This window comes from Leopardus geoffroyi, chromosome A2, assembly GCF_018350155.1.
Source record: "Leopardus geoffroyi isolate Oge1 chromosome A2, O.geoffroyi_Oge1_pat1.0, whole genome shotgun sequence".
In the NCBI taxonomy this organism is placed as follows: Eukaryota; Metazoa; Chordata; class Mammalia; order Carnivora; family Felidae; genus Leopardus; species Leopardus geoffroyi.
In genome coordinates, this window is record NC_059331.1 from 18543652 (window position 1) to 18566346 (window position 22695).

The following is a 22695-nucleotide window of genomic DNA, read 5'->3' on the forward strand; positions in this document are numbered from 1 at the left end:
GCTGAAACCCACGAACTGTGAGATCATGACCTGAGCCGAAATCGGACACTTAACCAACTGAGCCACCCAAGTGCTCCTAGAGCATCTGATTCTTGATCTCAAGGTTATGAGTTCAAGCCCCATGTTGGGTGGGTTTTAAGATTTTTTAAATCTTAAAAAATAAGTAGGGGTGCCTGGGTGGCTCACTTGGTTAAGCATCCAACTCTTCATCTCAGCTCAAGTCTTGATCTCAGGGTCCTGAGTACTGGGCCCTGTACTGGGCCCTGCACTGGGCATGAAGCCTACTTAAATACATACACACATACATATATATTCATCCTAACCCTAAATAAAAGGAACCCATCCACCCTTGCTCTGGGAGTCAAAGTTGGAAGTTATTTCCTGTGATCCCCTTTGCTGCAAATAAAATGTCCTAATGAAAGAGCGGACCTAGGCCAGTCGACTCCATTTTGTTCTGTGTCCTCCATCTTGAGTGACTATGTCCCTGACATGGCCCCCTTTCCGGGAAAACCTCAGAAAGAAATTCCCGCTCAAACCTCAGACCACGCCTCCTCCCCTTGAGTAACTTCCTGCTCACCCGTTCAAACCACGCCCAGCAACCTGCGCAAGGGGACTCTGACCCTTCCCCAGCCAATTGGCTAAGGCCACGACCATTACTCTACCAACTGCCCCTAGATCCCTATAAAACCTTTGCGCTTTTGAAACTCGCTCTGTCTCCAGCATCTCACCGCTGCGTCGGTGCAGGTAGGGGATTGAGCTCCAGCTAGCTCGAATAGTCTCTTTGCTTTTGCATCGGACTCTGCTCCCTGGTGGTCTTTGGGGATCTCGAATTCTGGGCATAACACTTTGTGCGACAACTCCATCTAGTGTAGTTTCTTATCTATGACTCACCAAGGAATGAACTCATGTTAGTTCAGTTACAAGAGCAGACAGCAGACAGTAGGCCTGTGTGGCCGCTGACTGAAGATAATTCTCATCTCATATCTCTCACCTCCACTCCAGCCCCTTCAATCCATTACCCACACTGTAGCAAGACAATGTTTTCAATGTGAAATCTTCATGGAATCCCTCTGCCTCAAGGTCAAATCCAAAAGCTCTTGATAAATCCATGAGTCCAAGACATAAATGGCCCTTGCCCATCAGTCTATTCAAAACTTGCACCCTAGGAGCACCTGGCTAGCTCAGTCAGAAGCCCACGTGACTCTTGATCTTGGGGTTGTAAATTTGAGCCTCACGTTGGGTGTGTAGAGATTACTCAAACAAAACAAAACAGGGGCGCTGGGTGGCTCAGTCAGTTAAGCATCTGACTTCCACTCAGGTCATGATTTCGTGGTTCGTGGCTTCAAGCCCCACATCGGGCTCTGTGCTGCCAGCTTGGGGCTTGGAGCCTGTTTAGGATTCTGTGTCTCCCCCTGTCTCTGCCCCTCCGCTGCTTATGCTGTCTCTCTCTCTAAAAATAAATAAACATAGGGGCGCCTGGGTGGCGCAGTCGGTTGAACGTCCGACTTCAGCCAGGTCACGATCTCGCGGTCCGTGAGTTCGAGCCCCGCGTCGGGCTCTGGGCTGATGGCTCAGAGCCTGGAGCCTGTTTCCGATTCTGTGTCTCCCTCTCTCTCTGCCCCTCCCCCGTTCATGCTCTGTCTCTCTCTGTCCCAAAAATAAATAAACGTTGAAAAAAATAATAAATAAATAAAAATAAATAAACATAAAAAGTGAAACAAAACTTAAAAAAGAAATCCTGTCCCCTTCCCCAACCCTTCATTCCAGTTTCTATCACATGTTGCCCTTTCTCTCCTGCCAGCCTGCTCACAGAACACTCTTTAGATCACTCCTACCCTACCACCAACCACCTATCTACCCTTAAGTTCTTGGTATAGACTTTGATTTTTCAAGGAGTACTTTTTTTTTAATTAAAAGTTTTTTTAATGTTTATTTATTTTTGAGAGAGACAGAGGATGAGTGGGAGAGGGGCAGAGAGAGAGGGAGACATAGAATCTGAAGCAGGCTCCAGGCTCCGAGCTGTCAGCACAGAGCCTGACTCAGGGCCCGAACTCATGAACTGCAAGATCATGACCTGAGCCAAAGTTGAATGCTTAACCAACTGAGCCACCCAGGGACCCCTTTAAGGTTTTTATTTTTTAACTTTTTTATTTTTGAGAGGGCAAGAGTGTGGGGGAGGGGTGTAGAGAGAAAGGGGGACAGAGGATCTGAAGAGGGCTCCACCTTGCCAGCAGGAAGCCTGATGCAGGGCTCCAACTCACAAACCATGAGATCATGACCTGAGCCAAAGTCAGACGCTCCACTGACTGAGTTACCCAGGAACCCCAGGGAGTACTTTTTTTAATCTCCTGGACTAAGTTAGATCACTGTACACTGTCAGAGACCCTCCACATTTTATTGTAATCATTCCCCAAAACCTGTCTCCTTCACTGGGCTACAGTGGGGTAGGAGAGCAGGAATTTAGTCTGTCAGCTTGTATCTCACATCTCTTAGCATCATGCTGGGCAAAGTTGGTGCTCAATAAATATATACCAAAGGAACAAATTATTGTTAGATTTTAGGAACTCATACTTCCAGCTAAGATGGAGTAACTGGGAAAAGATTTACACTCCCACATGACCCAACCAAAGAACCAGACAAAATATATGAAACAATCATTTTCAGATGTTGTCCATCAGGCAACACAGGACAGTGATTCCTGAAAGAGGAGATACAAACAATATAAGCTCAATGATTGTCCAGTTTGCTGTCTGAAGAGAGTTTCCAAATATAATGAGGAGGAACTCAGATAGAGTCTGTCAGACTCCCTGAGTTGAAGAGACAAAACTGGGGGTTTGGGGAGACAAAGATGCCTAGAAGCTAGACAGGACAAAAGTGCTCAGAGAGATAACTCCGGAAATCTCTAGGGGGCTCCCCTTGAGGCTTCAGCTTAGTAATAATCAGTACATACATGTGAGCAGACTGTCCAAAGCCAGAGAAAGAACTACCCCAAAGAATTAAAAGATGACAGCACCAAATCTTACTCAGAGCCAGAAGCAGTTTGTGTTCCCATCAGCCATTAGTAAAAAACCCAAACAAACAAAAACAAAAAGCAAATGAGACAGGCAAACTATTAAGGGCCCCCTAAAAAAAACCATTTATTTCCCTTTGCTCTGACTTATATTCTTGCTGGGACCTGCACCCTCGCCCCACTCTACACATGTCTTGTAATGCAAATAGCATATGTCCTCCTCCTCGTGCACACTCTCTCCATCTCTCTCTCTTTCTCTTAAAAAAAAAAAAAAAAAAACAGGGGGGTGCGTACCTGGGTGGCTCAGTCAGTCAAACATCTGACTCTTGATTTTGGCTCAGGTCATGATCTTATGGTTCATGAGTTTGAGCCCTGCATCCAGGCTGACAGTGCAGGGCCTACTTTGGATTCTCTCTCTCTCTCTCTCTCTCTCTCTCTCTCTCTCAGCCTCTCTTTCTCTCTCTGTCTCTCTCTCAAAATAAGTAAACAAACTTAAAAAAATAAAACAAAACATCTGTACTAGACTAAAATCTGCTCAAACTCCAGCTAACAAAGCTTAAAATCAAGCCTCAAAGTTATCAAAATGACTAAATGTATCCCAGAACAAAGGTCACAAATATTTATAGGAATATAATAGTATCAGTACCTAAAAAGGTAAAACTTGCAATGTCTGGCATTCAATTAAAAATTACCAATCATGGGGCACCTAGGTGGTTCAGTCAGTTAAGTGTCCAACTTTAGTTCAGGTCACAATCTCATGGTTCCTGAGTTTGTGAGTTTGAGCCCTGCAGTGGGCTCTCTGATATCAGCATGGAGACTGCCTCGGATCCTCTGTCCCCTTCTCACTCTCCGCTCTTCCCCTGCTGGTTCTCTCTCTCTCAAATAAATAAAAATAAAAAAAAATAAAAAAGTATAAATTACCTATCATGTAAAGCAGGAAAACAAAAAGACCTATAATAAAGAGAAAAATCAAACGAGAAACAGATCCAGAAATAACAGATGCTAGAATTAGTAGACAAGGACATTAAAACTTGAACATAATAGATATGTGGAATTGATGCTTTTTGCAAGACTGAAATCATAGCAGGTCGAGAAACTGATGCTCAATCCCATTTCACTGGTATCAAAAAATATTTCAACTCTTATACTCTCACAGGTAGAATGAATTGTATTTTTGGCCACATATGGAGGCATTTCTTTGATGATCTTACACTTCAAGTTAAGGTCTAAAAAACACCTTCTATGAAAAGCAACATAAATGGATATTAAACTGTATCTCATCTGTTAAGTTCCCATGCCTGGGGAAGCTAATATCAATTCATCATGTGATACTCAATTTGTGTAATTTTGTGAACCTAGAAAAAAATGTAAATATAAAACTTATAATATTCCCTGTGTTCAGGAAAGTAGAATATAACACTGGGTATAAACTACACTGTAATTAGAACTTTAAAAATAATAAAAAAATTTAAAGTTAAAAACAAGAAATGTTGACAATGTTTATTGGTTTTTAAATATTTTAAGTAATTTCTACACCCAACATGGGGCTTGAACTCACAGCCCCCAGATCTAGTCTCATGTTCTACTGACTGAGCCAGCCAGGCACCTCATGGGGTTTTTTTTTGGTTTGTTTGTTTTTGTTGGGTTTTTTTTGTTGTTGTTTTTTGAACATGTTTTATTATACACAGATGCAGAGAAAGAGAGAAGGTTCATGCAAGGGGCTCCTGGGTGACTATGAGAAGTAAGGGAGATGATTCATTTTCAGAAATACCAAATAAAAGCTGTACTGTCTAATTAGCAATAGATTTACAACCTATTGGAAATATGTACAAACCTCCCCCTCAACAATGGAATCCCAAACCCTTAGACACTTCACTTTCTGGTTCTTCTTCCCCTCCATTTCACAGGCTTATGTTCATGGGCTTTGCAATGAGCATGCACTAAAGAACAGAGAGACAGAGACTGAAGGTCTCTGGGTCACCTCAGGGAATGTACATTTGTTCCAATCAGACTACTTTTTGCCTTATGTGGGCATAGGTGACCTCTGGGTAAGACTATTACCTCTGTAATACTCAGTCAATGAGGAACCAGAGGAGGGACTTGCATGCTAGGAGATAAACTGTCCACTGTAATTGCCCCAAATGTGCATATCCATCAGACATCTGCTCTTGCAAGAATGTTGATTAAAGACTTGCTTCCCTGTGCTCTGTGAGCCTCTGAGTCCCTGTCCTTCCTTTGAACTTCCTTTGTCCTTCTTTTGGTCGATGGACTTATTTCTAACAGTGACTTAGTTAAGCATCCAATTCTTGATTTCAGCTTAGGTCCAGATCTCACAGTTGGCAAGATCAGCCCCACATTGAGCTTTGTACTGACAGCATGAAGCCTGCTTGAGATTCTTTAAAAAAATAAACTGAAAAGAAAGGGAGGGGACCTGGGCAGCTCAGTAGGTTACATCCGACTCTTGATTTGGCTCAGGGTCAGGATCTCATGGTTTGTGGGACTGAGCCCTGCATTGGGCTCTGTGCTAACAGCAGGGAGCCTGCTCAGCATTCTCTCTCCCTCTCTCCCTGCCCTTCCCCTGCTCACTTTCTCTTTCTCTCTTTAAAATAAATAAATAAACTTAAAATAATTGGCTCATGCAATTATGGAGGCAGAGAACTTCCCAAGATCTGCAGTTGGCAAGCTGGAAACCCAAGAGAATCAATGTGAAGTTCTAGTTCAAGTCTGAAGGTCTAAGAACCAAGAGAGTTGATTGTATAAGTTCCTGTCCAAAAGCTAGCGTGCTTGAGACCCAAGAAGAGCTGATATTTCAGTCCTGGTCCAGGTCCAAAGGCTGGAAAATACCAATGTTTCAGCTCAAGCAATCAGGCAGGAGGAGTTTCCTCTTACTAAATTTTTTTTGTTCTTTTCAGGTTTTCAATTGTTAGGATGAGACCCACCCATATTAGGGAGAGAAATATGCTTTACTCAGTCTATTCAAATGTTAACCTTACCCTGACAAACACACCCACAGCTGAATAATGTTTGGCTAAATGTCTAGATACTTCATGATATAGTATAATCGACACATAAAATTAACCATCACAGAGTATGTTTTTGTTGTTGTTGTTGTTGTTAAGATTTTATTTTTAAGCAATCTCTACAGCCAATGTGGGGCTTGGGTTTACAATCCTGAGATCAAGTGTCATATGCTCTATGACTGAGCCAGCCAGGCACCCTTAACTATCACTGAGTGTTTTGTTTTGTGTTTTTTAATGTTTATTATTTTGAGAGAGAGAGAGCATGAATGTGTGCACAAGCAGGGGAGGGGCAGAAAGAGAGGGAGAGAGAGAATCCCAAGCAGGCTCCACACTGTCAGCACAGAGCCCGATGCAAGGCTCAATCTCATGAAATGAGATCATGACCTGAGCCAAAATCAGGAGTTGGAGGCCCAGATGACTGAACCACCCAGACACCCCCATATATTTGTGATTTTTTTTTTTAGTTTTATTTCTCCTATTCATTTCTGGTTTCATTCCATTGTAATCAGAAAATGTTCTTTGTGGAGCGCCTGAGTGGCTCTGTTGGTTAAGTGTCTGACTATGGCTCAGGTCATGATCTCACAGTTCGTGAGTTTGAGTGAGCCCCACATCAGGCTCTCTGCTGTTGGTGCAGAGCCTGCTTTGGATCCTCTGTATCCTTCTCTCTCTCTCTCTGCCCCTCCCCTGCTTGTGCTCTCTCTCAAAAATAAATAAACATAAAAACATAATAAGATATCGTAGGACTGGGGCACCTGGGTGGTTCAGTTGGTTCAGCGTCCAACTTCAGCTCAGGTCATGATCTCACAGTTTGTGGGTTTGAGTCCCACATTGGGCTCTCTGCTGTCAGCACAGAGCCTGCTTCAGATCCTCTGTCCCCCTCTCTCTGCTCCTCCCATGCTGTGCTCTCTTTCTCACTTTCTCTCAAGAATAAACATTTTTTAAAAAGAAAAATAAAATTTCTTAGGATATGTTTTGTGACCAAGATATGGTTGGTCTATCCTGCAGAATGTCCCATGTGCACTTGACAAGAATGTGTATTCTGCTGTTGTTGTTGGAGTACATGTAGTATTTGTTAGGTCAACTTTGGTCTACAGCATTGTTTAAGTCTTCTATCTTCTTATTGATCTTCTGTCTGGTTGCTGTAGCCATTTTTGAAAGCGAAGTATTGAGTTTCTAGCTATTACTGTAGAACTACCTATTTCCCCTCTCAATTCTGTCAATTTTTGTTTCATGTATTTTGGGGCCCTGTTGGATGCGTGTATGTTTATAATTATTGTATGTTCTTTCTGTATTGTACCTTTTATCAATATATTTCTTTCTTTGGGGAACCTAGCTGGTTCAGTGAGAAGAGTGTAGGACTATTTTTTTTTAATTGTTTAATATTTATTTATTTTTGCGAGAGAGAGACAGAGCATGAGCAGGGGAGGGGCAGAGAGAGAGAGGGAGATGCAGAATCTGAAGCAGGCTCCAAGCTCCAAGCTATTAGCACAGAGCCCAATGTGGGGCTTGAACTCATGAACTGTGAGATCATGACCTGAGTCAAAGTCGGATGCTCAACTGACTGAGCCAACCAAGTGCCCCAGAAGAGTATAGGACTCTCGATCTTGGGGTCATGAGTTTGAACCCTATGTTGGATGCAGAGATTACTTAAATAAGTTTAAATATATATATATATATATATATATATATGTATATATATATATATACACACATATATACACACACAAATATATGTATGTGTACATATATATATATATATATATACACACACACTTTGTCTCTTGTAACTTGTTTTGACTTAAGTCTATTTTGTCTTACAATAATATAGCCACCCAGCTTTTGGTTACTGTTTACATGGAGTATATTTTTCCATCCTTTTACTTTCTTTTTTTAAAAATATTTATTTTTTTATTTTGAGAAAGAGAATGAGCAGGGGAGGTGCAGAGATAGGGAGCGAGAGAGCATCCCAAACAGGCTCCGCGCAGTCAACACAGAGCCCTATGCAGGTCTCCAACCCACAAAGTGGGAGATCATGACCTGAGCCAAAACCAAGAGTGTATGCTTAACCAACTGAGCCACCCAGGCGCTCCTGGCAATCCTTAGACATAGGACAGCAGCGCCACCTACTGGGAAAATGGAGAGTCACCCCATTAGAATCAGGTTTCTGTACTCAAGGCTGGTGTGGGTGGCATAGGCTGGAGGTGGGCTCTGGATGTCCAGAATGGTATTCTTCACCTGAGTTTTGGACCTTCAACTTGCCAAAGGTCTTTTCCAGACATTATGTCTTAGCATTACCAAGGTAACTATTGTATTAAGAATCTCATCAATAATGAGAAACAAGGAGACTATGACAGTTTTCTCATTGCATGGTCCACACCTGAACTCTGGAAATAGCTGCCTGAAAGAGTCTCTTACAAGCCAACTCTCTGCCCCGTCCTTCTAAACTTCTGTTTGATTTAGGCCTTTTGAGAACCTGCTGAAAGCCAACCTCCTCCAAGATTGTGCCGTGTATATGTGTGCACCTGCATGCGTACACACACACACACACACACACACACACACACACACACACACATCTACTTTCTCTTTCTCACATACACAAGTTGCTTTTGCTTGTAATGTTTGGGGATCCAGAAAGAGTAAGTAGGTATAAACTTGTATTGAATGAATGGCACCTCAGTCCAATGGCATAGTGGGTCTCCAATAGCAATCAAGTTTCTGATCCAGGTGGGGGATGTTCCTGGCAACACTGAATGAACAAAGCAGGATAAGAATGGTAACAATAGGGCACCTGGGTGGCTCAGTTGGCTGAGATTTGTGGTCTCTTTCTCTCTCAAAATAAATAAATACATTTTTAAAAGTTAAAAAAAAAAAAGAATACTAACAGTGATAACCACTAGCACTTATCTAGCATTTACTATGTGCCAGACACTGTTCTCTTGATACTTGTATTCTTCACTCAATCCACTTCTCTTCAAGGTAGAAGTCATTACTCTCGTATTACAGGTAAGAAAGCTGAGTGGGAAGGTGAATGACTTGCCCAAGGCCACACAGCGAGTGAGTCGCCATACCAGGGTTCAATTCTGGCAGAAGGATACCACATTGTGTATACAATCTGGTCTCAACCTTATGAATTTTTTTTATTTAATGAATCTTTAAAATAGACATACCACAGTGAACAAAGGCTCTGTTTGCATGGAGTTTTTATTCTAGTAGAGAAGACAAATCAATTAGTTTACATATAATGTCTAGTAGTGGTAAGTACTCTGAACAAAATGGCAAGAAACACATCCAGCATACTCTCTCCAGGATTCAGCCAGGGCACTTTATTAAAGGTCTCCCAGATCCTAGGGCAGACAGAAGTTGTTTCCCTCCCTTCCTGCCTACTAGGCATCCAAAGTTGCTGGTTGACAGCAGGAGGTAACAAGAAATGATTAACAAGGGCAGGCTCTGCTTAGAGGTGGCTACACTGGGCAGCTTACCAAAAAGCTCCAAATTATTGGAAGAAGGATTTAGTTTCAAGATGAACCAATTGGGAGGGCTATGCTGGGTGGGAGGGCACCCCCAAAGGTCAAAGGTTGGGAGGGCATGAGACTTGGGCAGGACCCAGAACTATGGGCATGATTTGGACTTATGCTACACTTAGCCCAAGGCCTGATATGTAGCAAGTGCTAAGTAAATGTGTCAAATGACTGTTAGAACCAATAAATGAAAAGAAAAACAGAAGGTGTGTTGATAAGTGTATGTGTGATTGAGAGGCCTCAAAAGCTCCCAGAGGCCCATGTATTGACTGCCAGACTCATCTGGGTGGGAGGAAGGTAGGCTGATAATAGATACTGTTGGGAAGCTGGGGAAGCCTAGTGTGAGTGGGACAGCCCAGCTCTGGTGAGTGCAGGTCTAGATTCTCAGCTGGGTTTAAAGATGTTCTTTCTTTTATAGTCTCCAGTAGGATGACTTGAAATAGCTCCAAGGAGGTGGCAGAGCAGATGGGCCCCTAGAAGCTCCCCTAGTCCAACTTCTCAGGCTCTAGAGGGCAGTGCAAGTCAAGATGGCCTGGAGATGACCCATGACTCACAGCCAGCAGAGGCAGAAACAGACTGGAATTTCACTGACCTTAATTAAGCACACTCCAGAAGCTCCAAGCCTGATTAGGATCTATCTATCTATCTATCTATCTATCTATCTATCATCTATCTATCTATCATCTATCTATATTTTTGAAGAGAGAGAATGTGTTAGTAGATTAGAGGGGCAGAGGCAGAGAGAAAATCCCAAGCAGACTCCTTGTCCAGTGTGAAGCCCCACACTGGGCTAGATCTCGTGACCTTGGGATCATGACCTGAGCCTAAATCAAGAGTTGGAGATTCAACCAACAGAGCCACCCAGGCATCCCAGAATCCTTTTAAATTATAGGCAAGACTGTGTGTGTAGGGAGTGATTGGGAAAAGTGTTAATAGCCTTTTCAGATTATGAAATTAAGGAAGGTTGGGGACCTTTGCCACAGGCTCTGTCCCATACAAGACCTAAGCTGCCTCCCCAAACGTTGACATGCAGCCCCACCTCCCTTGGGGCCTGCCGTTGAGTACTCAGTCACCCCATCCAGGACTCTATCTGTGTCCAATCAGAGGGATGGCAAGATACAAGACTTTTTCCTGTCCTTAGGGGTTGCTGGGCACAGCTGGGAGCTTGGAGCAGCTTCCTGCAGCTGCTGGGGACAGGAAGCCAAGGAATGTGTATGCTTCTCTGGCTTTCCTGGGACCCAGCTGTCCTGCCACTGAAGTCACTGGTCTCTACCAGGCCCCACTTCAGGCCTCACTGTGGGTACATTTTATCCCATTATGAAAGGAATCTGGGACAGATGACCCCAGTGTTGGGCAATGCAGGTCCAGCAGGAGGCTGCCCAGCTGCCTATCTTGTTAGTTCCCCTATCTCCTTCCCTGAGCTCCCCCTACTTGACCCCCATTCCAGAGCATTCTGCTCAGAGCCAGGCAAGTTCCAGCAAAGTCTAGGATGCCTGGTCAGGGCCTGCTTGGGCAGTCACCTTTGCCCCATTCTTGTCCATCTGGCCAGGCCTAGACAGGCTCTGCCACTGTTGAACCCCTCCCGGGAATTTACCAAGCCAGCAGGAAACTCAGCTGCTCCCTTCCCCAAAGAATCAGCTGCAGTGACCCCTGCTCCAGGTGGCCTTCTCAGACCAGGCAGGTTGCTTGACTCCCCTCCACGCACCTTGTTTCCTGCATGCAGCTTTCCCCACTAAGGAGTGGGAATACACACTTCTTAGTTGTCCTGGCTGTGACTTCTAACTTTTCTGCCTTTGGTCTTCTATTGCATTTCTGGGGACAGAGTAGATGCTCAGTAAAGGGCTTTGTGTGTTGACTTGGTTACTTCCCTGCCCTCCACCCAGGTCCTTACCCTTTTACAATCAAGGACTAAGTGAGTTTAGATTAAATGCCAGAGCTGCATAACCCGATAATCCTGCAGAAATTTATAATCGGGCTACCCTGAGAATACCTCTGTCCAATCACTGTGCCCCCAGGCCCTTTCACTGCTCTTTGAAATGGGCTAGCTGATCTGGAGGCCTCTGCCTTTTCTTCCAACCTCTTCAGTGTTGACACTCTCATAGCTCAACAGTGTCAAGACCCCACCAAGGTGAGGCCAAGGGGCCACTGGCCATGTGCACTAGGGAGGAAGACAGGGGCCTGGCCATGTTTCTCCCAAATCTGTAGGCCCATCTCCTGAGTCCAAGGCCTCTGGGTCCTGGGCTCCAGAGGTAAATGGGTCCAGCTAGTTGAAGTTTGGATACAGCTGTATCCATTTGTTCACTCATTCGGCAAACATCAGTGGAGTCCTCATCCCTGGGCCAGGCACAGTGAAGGCTATAAAGGTGAACACAGATCCATAGCTTGGGCACTTACTGTGTAACCTCTGGTAAGTGACTTAAATCTTGGGCCTCAGTTTCCTCATCAGCAACCTGGGGCCAAAAACTGCCATGGACGGTTATTAGGAGGTACAGAGAGATTTTGTGTGTCCAGGGGTGCAGGACAGAGCTCAATGATGGTAGATGTTATTATCAAAGTCCATCTTAACCCTCTAGGAGCTTGGGGTCTCATAGAGACAACGAGAAGTCAGATGCTGGGAAGCCTTGTTGGTGTTGTTCTTGAGTAGGATAAGCAGGACTTGGGTAGGTGGAGGAAGAGGGGCCCTCACAGGTGGTACTCTGCAGGGAGTTGAGGAAAGGGGATGAGGCAGGTCCCTATTGCCCAGGTTGGTATAGAGTGGGGCTTAAATTTATTCTGCAGGTAGCTGGGAATCCTGAAGTTATACTGGCTCTGGAGTTTGGACTCCAAAATGCCAATTGGATTCTCTGGGAGGTCTCTGCAGAAAGCTCCAGGAGGCCTCATTTTTAATCAAATGTCCATTCATTCCAATTTTATTAGGTACATTCTAAGTGCCCGGCCGTGTCTCAAATGATAGAAGTTCCCATGATGGAGGGAGGGAGTAGACAGACACAGATTGTCCAGTCTGTGCTAGGGATAAACTTTATTTTTTAAAAATTTTATTCTTTTAAGTAGGCTTCATGCCCAATGTGGGGCCCAACGTGGGGCCCAACGCAGGGCCCAAACTCATGACCCTGAGATCAAGACCAGTGCTCACACATGCTCGCTATCTGTAAAATTAACATAAAGAGGGGCGCCTGGGTGGCTCAGTCGGTTGAGCATCCGACTTCAGTTCAGGTCATGATCTCACAGTCTGTGAGTTCGAGCCCCACGTCGGGCTCTGTGCTGACAGCTCAGAGCCTAGAGCCTGTTTCAGATTCTGTGTCTCCCCCTCTCTGCCCCTTCCCCGCCATGCTCTGTCTCTGTCTCTCAAATATGAATAAATGTTAAAAAAAAATTAAAAAAAAAAGATAAAGAAATAAAAGAGTGACTAAAAAAAAAAAAAAAAAAGACCTAAGTTGAGATCAGGAGTTGGATGCTTTTAGAAGTTTATTTTTATTTTTGAGAGAGACACAGAGAGAGAGAGCACCAGAAGGGAGAGAGAGAGAGGGAGACAGAGAATGGCAAGTAGGCTCTGCGCTGTCATCAAGAGCCCTATGTGGGCTTGAATTCGTGAGTTGTGAGATCGTGACCTGAGCTGAAACCAAGAGTCGGATGCCTAACTGACAGAGCCCCTCAGGAGCCCAGGAATTGGATGTTTAATGGACTGAGCCACCCAGGCGCCCCTGCTAGTGATAAACTTTAAATCTGATATAATAATATGGTGGGCTCAGCAGGTATCCAGAGCAAGGACACTTGTCCAGGCCAGACACTGAGACAGGGGATGAGCAGGAATGAGGTAGGCCAAGTGGGAAAAGAATGCTGTGGGCAGAAGTGGTGCATGTAGGAGGGCTTGAGAGGAGCTGACAGATGCCTGGCATGTTTGTAGCAACTGAAAGAGGCTCCACGTGACCTGAGTCATGTGCAAAGAATAAACTGGGGTAGGGGTGCCTGTCTGACTGGCTCAGTAGATAGAGCATGTGACTCTTGATTTCAAGGTGGGTCTTGAGTTCAAGCCCCACATTGGGTCTAGAGTCTACTAAAAAAAAAAAACAAAACAAAAAACAAACCTGGAGTAACAAAAAAACATGGGGGGGGTAGGTATTAAGAGAAATGGAAGTGGAGATGGGATATATGGGGAGGATGTAGGGTGGAGAGGTGGGGGGGGGGGGTGGGTAAAGTTTTGACGGGGAGGGGCCAAAAGCTGGGCAGGTGAGAGGGTAGTGAGGAGTCCCTATCCTCCAGCAGCAGAAAGTCAGGCAGAGAGCCCTGAGTAGGACAGGTAGATTTGGGTTTTGAGGTTTGCTCTGGCTGCTCCAACATGAGGACTGGGTTAACAGGTGGTGCTGAAAGCAGCCTCTAGCAGAGGACAAAGTCCCACAGCCCTTCCTCCCTGCAGCCCCCTCCCATTGTTCTATGGGAAGACCAAGGCCCAAGAAGACAAAGGGGACGTGTGGGATAGGTGCTGGCGCCTCACCCTCAGGCTGACAGGAGGCCAGGGGATCTTGGCTCTGGAGGAGCCTGGGAGAAATGGCAGCTGTTGCTTCTTGCAAAGGTGCAGGTGGCCCACAGCTGTGGTGGATCTCTAGGACTAGAGGTCACTGACATCTGAAAGACAGGGCTGTGGGTGGGCCTGCAGGGCCATCAAGACAGGGGAGGAGGAGGTGATCCTGGCAATTCAGACTGTGGCAGTGCCTTGCAGTAGTCCAGCTGTCAGGGAACAGCTGCAGGCCCAGAAGAGGGAGGGAGCCAGGGCAGCAGCAGGTGAAGAAGCTCCCTGGTTTCTGGGCCATGGGAATGGAGAATGGCAGCCAGTGAAGAGATGGGGGATGGGGATGGGATTGGGGGAAGGGAGCATCTGCTTGCTCCTTTGCATTCAGATGAGACTGGAAATCTACAGGGAAGGAAATGCTGGGTTACGGACGGGAGCTAGGGAGGGAGCCAAGTGCTCTCCTACCCCTTCTATAGGTTTCCCCCAAGACCATCCTCCTAGGTTGCATTGCCTTCCTCAGGACCCCTCTGGAACCCTAGCCCACACTAGTCCCCGGGTTGCTTTTTCCCTCTCCTCCCCGCCTCAGCTCCTCATATGCACCCATATCCTGGGCCCTTCTAGGAAGGAAAGGAAACAACCATGGGCCTTTTGTTAAACTTTGGTTCACAAGGATCAGAAAGGGAAAAGGTCTGGAGAGGGAAAGGGGTTTGCCCAAGTGACCAGTCAGAGGCAGGCCCCAGTGCCCCTGCCTGGGTGCACCCAGCCCTCAGGGCCTCAAGTCTGGGCTGCCCACTAGTACCCACGCACCTTAAAAGCAAGGAGGCCTGAAGTTACCTGCCTCCTGTGAGCTGAGGGGACTCACTGGGGGGTGGGATTGGTCCCAGTGTTTGTGGGTGCAGTAAAGAGGCCTGTAAAGAGGCCCCCTTTTTGGCCCACCTCAACACCAGGGCCACTGACATTGAACTAATTACCAAGGGTCCCAGGCAGCAGAGTACCAGGAAGTTTCAGGCAGAAGGAGGGTAGGGGGTCAGCTGAGGCCAGCCTTCTTTTTGGGGCCCCTCCAACATGGCATGAGCAGCTGCTGGGCCCTGGCTCTGAGGCCCAGGATATCCCTGTCCAGAGCAGCCTTCCCTCTACCCTCAAGTCCTCACCTTTGTATTATACCAGCTGCCACAATCACTTATGTGCCTGGGGGCATGGAGATGGGATGGGGGAGACAGATGAAATGTTTTCTTTCTTTCTTTTTTTTTTTTTTTAATTTTTTTTTTTCAACATTTATTTATTTTTGGGACAGAGAGAGACAGAGCATGAACGGGGGAGGGGCAGAGAGAGAGGGAGACACAGAATCGGAAACAGGCTCCAGGCTCTGAGCCATCAGCCCAGAGCCCGACACGGGGCTCGAACCCACGGACCGCGAGATCGTGACCTGGCTGAAGTCGGACGCTTAACCGACTGTGCCACCCAGGCGCCCCTCTTTTTTTTTTTTTTTTAATGAATGTTTCTTTTCACCTCTGAGGAAACTCTCTACCTGTCATGAATGGGTCTTTATATGGGACATGTCAATGCCTCTGCAGAGAGCCATCACCATGCTTGCAACAAGCCATGCCCATACCCAGAGCTCTGATTTTAAGCTGGGGTATCTCTTACCTCAAGGGCCCATGCTGAGCCCAGCCTCCAGTGCTTCCCACTGCAGGCCTTCCTGGTCTCTGGGGTCCCTTGTCAGGTTCAGCCTACTGATCCCTGCTGATGGACATAGACCCTCTCCTGCGCATTCATGGGTGACCCCAGCCAGGACCTCAGTCCAGTTTGGGTAAATGGCAACAGCAGAGATGGACCTTTGAAGGTCACTGGCCTTGAGCAGAGAGCAGGAGGGAGATGGATGGGACAGCTGACCAGGGCCTCCCTTGCCTGCCAGATGATACCCTACCAGTCCCCAGTGCCTTCTTTGTACCTGTGTCTGGCAGCATCCCAGGGGAGTTGGGTGGGAAACTGCCCTGGAACCTGTCCTGTGTGGCGGGACCTTCCCCCTATACTCCTCACTTCCTGCTCACCCTCATCCCCTCTTCTACTCTCTCCCACCTCCACCTTGGCCCAGCCCATGGACTTCCCTCCAACCAGGAGTTGGTAGTAGGCTCTGTTCTGCAGGGGGGCTCTGCAGGGTCTCTCTAAAGCTCTGACCTGCAACATGTACCAGGAACTGCCCAAACCCAAGGGAGCAGACATTGTTCCCTCCCCCTCCTCCTTCTCTGAAGCTGGAAGGAGGAGTGTCACCTCTCTGCATTCCCCGAGAAGGTGGAGGCAGGGAAAGTGAGAAATGTTCTCTCTAAATGCTTGTTCAGACTTGACTTCTGTGGCGCCTGGTGTCCCTCCCCCACAAGTCCCCTTTTCTGCCCCTACCCCTGCCTGCTCCCTCACCTCTCTTTCCCCACCTTCCAGGGACAGGCGGGGCTCTGGGGGCTGGGGCCAAGCCATTGCCCCCCCATTCCTCACCCTGCCACATTCCTTCCAGGAGGCCTGAGGGCACCATCCCCGCTCCCCTCCTTCTTGCTCCCACCCTTCAGCTTCCATGTCCCTTGCTCCTGGGATCCTATACTCCTGGCAAAGCCCAACCTGGTTAAATCCAGCTCTGGCGCCTACCGTCCCACCACTTGTTCTTTGTCCTTTGTTCACTGTTCCATTCACTGCTCAGACCATGGCTACCTCCAAGGTTCTCAGACCTGCCTGGCCACTTCTTCCTCTGCCTTTACCATGGCCATTCCCTAGGCTTGTTCTATTCCTTCCCTAGAAAACCCTAGAGCTCCCTCATCCACCTCCTGCAGGATTCACTTCCCTGGTGCGCTGGACCACAGAGCAGACTCTGGCCCATCCTGGCATTCCCATCCCCCGATTATTATATTTTCATTTACTTACTAATTTAATCTTCATCCTGTTACACTAGAGTTTGGGCTCCACAACAGCAGTGCTTGTTCCTCTCAACCCTGGTTGTGTTCTCAGCATACAATAGACTCCATAAAGATCTGTGGACTGACAACACATGGATGGGTGTTTCATCTTGGCCCTGACTCAGCCACATAAAGGGATCTTCTGTCACTTTCAGTGAGCAAGCAGGTCTAAAGTCCACACATGGGGTCACTTGATGATGGGATGACCAAAAGGCTCAGAAAAGGCAAGTGACTTATATAAGATCACACAGTGAACTTAGCTCTGGGGCCCAGCAAGAACTTATGCTTCATATGGACACAATGCGAAGTTTGGCTGAGGAGCTAATGTTCACTCTTTATCCTTTTATTAGCTTCCCTCAAATTGGCCACAGGAATCCTTCTCATTCTTTCCAGAAATGTTGGGGATTCCCCAGACCACAGTTGGGGCTCCTAGAGGCCCTGGCTGTCTCTGTCAGAACTCAGCCTAAAGCAAAGACTGTCTACTTGGGTCCAACACTTTCCAGTGTTTCAAGGGCATACCTAACAGCCATAATACCAGAACGAGAATCAGTGATGTTGGGTAGCCCATTAATGTCTCTTGAATAGGGGCCACTAAGGGGAGCCCAGGCTGATGAGAGAAACAGGCCCAGATCTTAGGCCAGCTCTGAGTGGAAGAGGTGTTCCTGTCCTGGGGGAGCCAGTGGCAGAGCCCTGAGCCAGATCTGGACACATGGCTGAGAGCAGAGAAGGGAATGTCAACCTGGCTGAACCAGAACAGTATCTTATCAGTAGCTTCCCCAACAACTGGGAGCTAGCTGGTCAGTGACTGAAGAGAATTAACAAATAAGACCTTCAGTTTGCTTGCTTCCACTGGCTGCCTAGCCAGACCAGACCTAATCTGGTGTTAGCCCAGTGTTCAAGGCCATAAGCCCAGTGTTTTGGGAACTGTTGCCCAAAGTCAGCCTTGGAGGATTGTCTTATTTCAGAGCCAGCAGGGAGTGGGATGTAGCTGAGACATGTGTGTCCACCCAGGAGGAAGAGGCGATTTTATTCATTCACTCAACACACATTCTTGCTGTGGGGTTTGTGTCCCCATAGGATGTTTATTTGTGGAAGGCCAGGTGTGGAAGCTGCCACCTGGATGACTGGAGGAAGGCCCTGTGCCAGTCAGGTATAAAAGGGTCTGGTGGAAGTGCTGGAGTGGAGGGCCCTGCAAGAGAGGAACTGGCTCCTGGGAAGGCTGGTGGTGGCCAGCAAACACTCCTACTGGCATTTTCTCCCGGATGAACTTATCAGCCCTTTCTTTCTTCCAGAGCTGCTAGACAATCTGCCTTCTGTTAAATCCAGACAAAAGGGATCCCTCCCTTGCTCTGACTTGGCTGGCCCTGCTTGAGCATTTGGGTCAGGAGCCTCCATCCTCAGCCAGCTCTGTCCCTTGCCCCTCTTCACTGGGTCTGGGGGAGTATCAGGAGCAGGAGCCTCCCTCCCTCTGGAAGAGTCTGAAGCTGGGCACCAGCCCTTAGCCTTCAGTTCCTTGGCAACAAGCCAGAATAAAAGTCCTGGAATCCTAGGACCAAAAGAAAGTTTGGTCCGTGTTGATGTCTATTGGGTTTTGTCTGAGCTAGAATCAAGGCTTTAGGTAAGATCATATTGGCCCCAGGTAAACACTGGGACATCTTCCTTGGGCTTTACACAGGGTTTGGACCCTTGGTGATGACTACCAGACAGGAAGTGAGGAAAGCAACATCTCCGGATTTTCTTCCCAACCAGAAATTGAGTCTGTAGTAAATGCGGGCTGTTAGGTAATGGTTGCAATGTAGGGCCAAGCAGGTTGGTCTCTGGCCTCAAGGGCTCATACTCCAGTGGGAGAGACAAACCTTAATCAGATAATTTTTTTGGAGACTCTGGCTTAGAGTCTAAGTGGAGGAAGCACTGGAGGCTGAAGGGCCAGGAGAGTTGAGCTGTCAGGTCTGAAGAGCCCCATTCTCAGCATCTTGATCAATCCCCCCCCCAGCCCATACCACATGGGCTTCTTGGACAGCTGTTCTTGGGTGTTCTCTGGGCCTCACTTTTGGCCATGCCCTCAAACTGGCTGCGAGCACCAAGCCTGACCTAGGGTGGCCTAGGCCTTCCTGGGATTCCAGAATAGCACCCAAGAGTGAGTCACTGGGGACCTTGTGCTGAGCCCTAGGGTGGGTTATGCACTTTTCCCTGGGAGGGGAAAGGCTTTGAGACTCTCAGGACTACAGAGAGTAACAGGCTTTGACTTTACAGCCCCCACTTAACCTAGGGGCTCATGAAGATAGCTGTCTACTTCCCTCTTTACTTCCTTATGGCCTTTGGGGGTGAGAGGATGCTGATTGGGCTCTAGCTGGGGCTAGTTAGGCCCCAAAAGGCTAGTCAACTCTGGCCAGCCAGGACGCCTGCTTTCTAGAGCCTGAAGGAACAGGGGGTTGGGGAGCACTCCAACTCTAGACAAAAATGAAGAAAGCTAGCGGTGAGGCCCAGAGTTTAGAGGCTAGAGGGAGGAAAACCTGTGAGATGTGCCAGGACTGGAGGGCTACGGAAGGGGGAGAGCATTAGGGTCAGTGTCTCTAACTGAACCCCACACTTAGAGAGGCAAAGATTGGAAAGAATTTGGTTGTGAGGGCTTCAGGCACACTCTGGTTGTTGCGCCATCCTTCCAGGACTAGGAAAGTCTTAATCCACCTTCTGGCACCAATTGGTTGAGGTCCCTTCCTTGGTCAGAAATCTGGGGGGTGCTTAGGCATGGGGCACTGGCACTCTGGAGGCCAGAATAAGGCCTGGTGTTTCATTTAGGAAGATCAGGGCCAAAAGGGAAGAAGTGGAGTTACTCTGGCAGCCATGGATGATCAGTGAGGACTAGAATGGCCAGCAGTTTCCCTGCAGATGGTAGGAGGGCGGTGCCTCAGGAGGTCAGCACTCACTGCTGTCTTTTGCTTTGGAAAAACATAACATATACCTATACAGTGGGCACTAAAATACCCAGCAGAACCTAGGGCTACAAAGCAGTGCCTGGTGTATGTTGGAGGAGGGGAGGGGTGAGTGTGGAGACTTGGTAAAATGAAGGAGTGAACGAAAGAATGTATTTTATTTAGAAACCCAATAACTTTCCACATTGTTAGCCTTTTCAAAGCAGCAGAATTTTAAATTTGGCTTTGAGAGGCCACTAATTTTTTAGTTTTAACATGTAAAGGATGGTTTTGGGGCCTTTTCCCTGGGTTTTAGTTCCTTTTCTAATCTATGTGAATGAGGTTTGGAGCTTATGCATTTAAGTATAAAGAATCACAGGGGCGCTTGGCTGGCACAGTTGGTAGAACATGAGACTCTTGATCCTGGGGTTGTGAGTTCGAGCCCCACTTTGGATACAGAAATTACTTAAAAAAAACACAAAAACTTGGGGCGCCTGGGTGGCTCAGTGGGTTGACCATCCGACTTTGGCTCAGGTCATGATCTTGTGGTTTGTGGGTTCCAGCCCTGGGTAGGGCTCTGTGCTGACAGCTCAGAGCCTGGAGCCAGCTTCAGATTCTTTTATTTATTTTTTATTTTTATTTTTATTTAATGTTTTTAAATGTTTATTTTTAAGAGAGAAACAGAGAGAGAGAGAGAGAGAGAGAGAGAAATGAAGCAGGTTCCAGGCTCTGAGCTGTCAGCATAGAGCTCAATGTGAGGCTCGAACTCACAAACCACGAGATCATGACCTCAGCTGAAGTCGGACACTTAACTGACTGAGCCACCCAGATGCCCTCTGCTTCAGATTCTGTGTCTCCCTCTCTCTCTCTCTGCCCCTGCCCTGCTCTCCCTCTCTCTCTCAGAAATAAATATTATTTTTAAAAAATCTTAAAAAAAATCAGACAGGTATGTGTATTTCAGAGATGAGACCTTCCTTTCAGCTCTCTGAGATTTATTTTTCCTAGACACTCCTTAAGGAGGAGAAAACAGGGGAGACCCAGACTTTCCTGGATGCAGGGAGGACCCCCCGGCAGGCAGCAGCCAGTTCTGTGTTCAGAATGTGCTCTCTGACAAAAGTGTAGGCTTGGAATTCCAGCCTGGACACAGGCCCAGGAGGGAATGGACATATCCTGACTACGGTTTGGTAGCGAAATGGAGCAGAGCTCACCATGAGTCCCATCCCAACCCATCCAGTAATTATTCAGGTCCAGTGACTGTCAGGTCTGGGGACTTGGGGGTAGGAGGCCATAGGTAAGCCCTGGGGGGAGAGCACCTTTAGGACCCTCCCCTTGAAGGGAGGAGGACCTCATCAGTAACCTCCGCTCCTTATTCCCTCACCCCCTGAAAGAATGCGGGCCACAAGTAGCGAGTGACCAGCGCCAGCGGGTCAGAGCTATTTCTGGCACCAGGAGAGGCAACGGATTCCGGAGTTCAGGGCGGGGGGAGGGGACGGGGGTCAGGCCTGAAGCGTTTCCCGGACGTCCTCGCCTGCTGGGGGTTAGGCCTTTGGAGAGCGGCCAGCTTCCCGCCCTTCCGGCCCTCGCCTCAGTTTCCCCATCCGTGTAAGGGCCACGCAACAGGGTAGTTATCCTTAGCAATTTAGAGGACGCTTTCTGATTGTTTTCATGGCTTAGAAATACCTCTCGATTTGCGTTCCAGGGAAATCGGAGGGCCAAACGATAGGTGGTCAGTTGTGGCAGGGCCAGTTCTCGAGCCTGACCACCCTGGGTCGGTTGGGACCGTCTCAGAGGCCCCAATGCCTGAGGTTGGCGGGACGCCCCTCCCCCACTACCAGCCCAGAGGGCTGGGGGGCAATCCGGACCGGGGCGTGTCCCGGGGACGGACGCTACTGGCCGGGGGCAGGGCTTCCAGGATAGGGCGTGTCCTCTTGGACAGGGGCGTGGCGGGCCAATGAGCGGAGCGGCGCGGATGAAGGCGGGGCCTGTGCGCGGGTGCGGCGCGCTGCGGGGCGGTGGACGCAGGCAGAAGCGGGCGTCGCGCGGACTGCCGGTCGGCGCCGCGCGGAGCTGGCCGCGGGATTGGCTGCGGCACTCGCGTGTCAGGCGGTTGCTAGGTTCCGGCCGCGCGCCCCGCCCTCGCGCTCGGCGCCCTCTCACCGCCCGGTACGTGCTCGCGCGGAGGCTGCGGTGCGGCGCTCGCGCTCCTCGGGCTCGGCTACGGCAGCGGCGGCGACGGCAGCTTGGCGCCGAGTCCCCGGGGAGCGGCGGCGGCGGCGCGGCGTCTTGCGGCCGGGAGGAGCAAGCACCTGCCGCGGCCCGCCCGCCGGCGCTCGGTGAGTGCGCTGCCGGTCCACTGCTGCCGAGCTTAGCAGCCCAGGCCCCTATTCCCGTGGCCGGCCGAGCCTTCCGAGGAACACCTGCTGCTGCTCGCGGTTTGGCCCGGGATAGGGACACGGTCGGGGACGTCCTTGCGGGTGAGGCAGTGGCGCGGCAGGGAGAGAGCCGCCCCCCTCTTCTCGGTCCCTCGGGCGAAGGCTCAGGGCGTTCCGCGGCCGGGCCCGGGCTGCTTGCCGCGGCGATGGGCCAGGCCTCAGCCCGGCCCGCGCTCCGGGGAACGCGGGGCCTGCGCGTTGGCTGCAGGCGTGTGCGGCCTTCGGGCCGCCCCCTGGCCCTCCAAAGAGGGTCGCGCGGCTCAGTTGGGTGGAAGCCTGAGGATGGGGCATTGACCCCCGGCAGGAGGCGGGGAAGGGCGCTGCAGCCGCTGGTACCTGAGCAGCTCAGAG

At 48.7% G+C, this 22695-nt stretch overlaps 1 protein-coding gene across 5 annotated transcripts in view; it reads left to right on the plus strand.

Annotated features, from left to right (window-relative positions):
- The first annotated feature begins 21315 nt into the window (after nt 1-21315).
- DAG1 (dystroglycan 1) overlaps nt 21316-22695 on the plus strand; it is a 72161-nt gene continuing 70781 nt past the window's right edge. Inside the window, exon 1 of one of the 5 annotated variants that reach the window (XM_045496849.1) lies at nt 21316-22075. The gene's annotated coding sequence lies outside the window, so the exon portion shown is untranslated. Of the gene's footprint in view, nt 22387-22695 lie in introns of all 5 variants that reach the window. The other 4 variants (XM_045496848.1, XM_045496850.1, XM_045496846.1 and 1 more) reach the window with 4 other exon arrangements.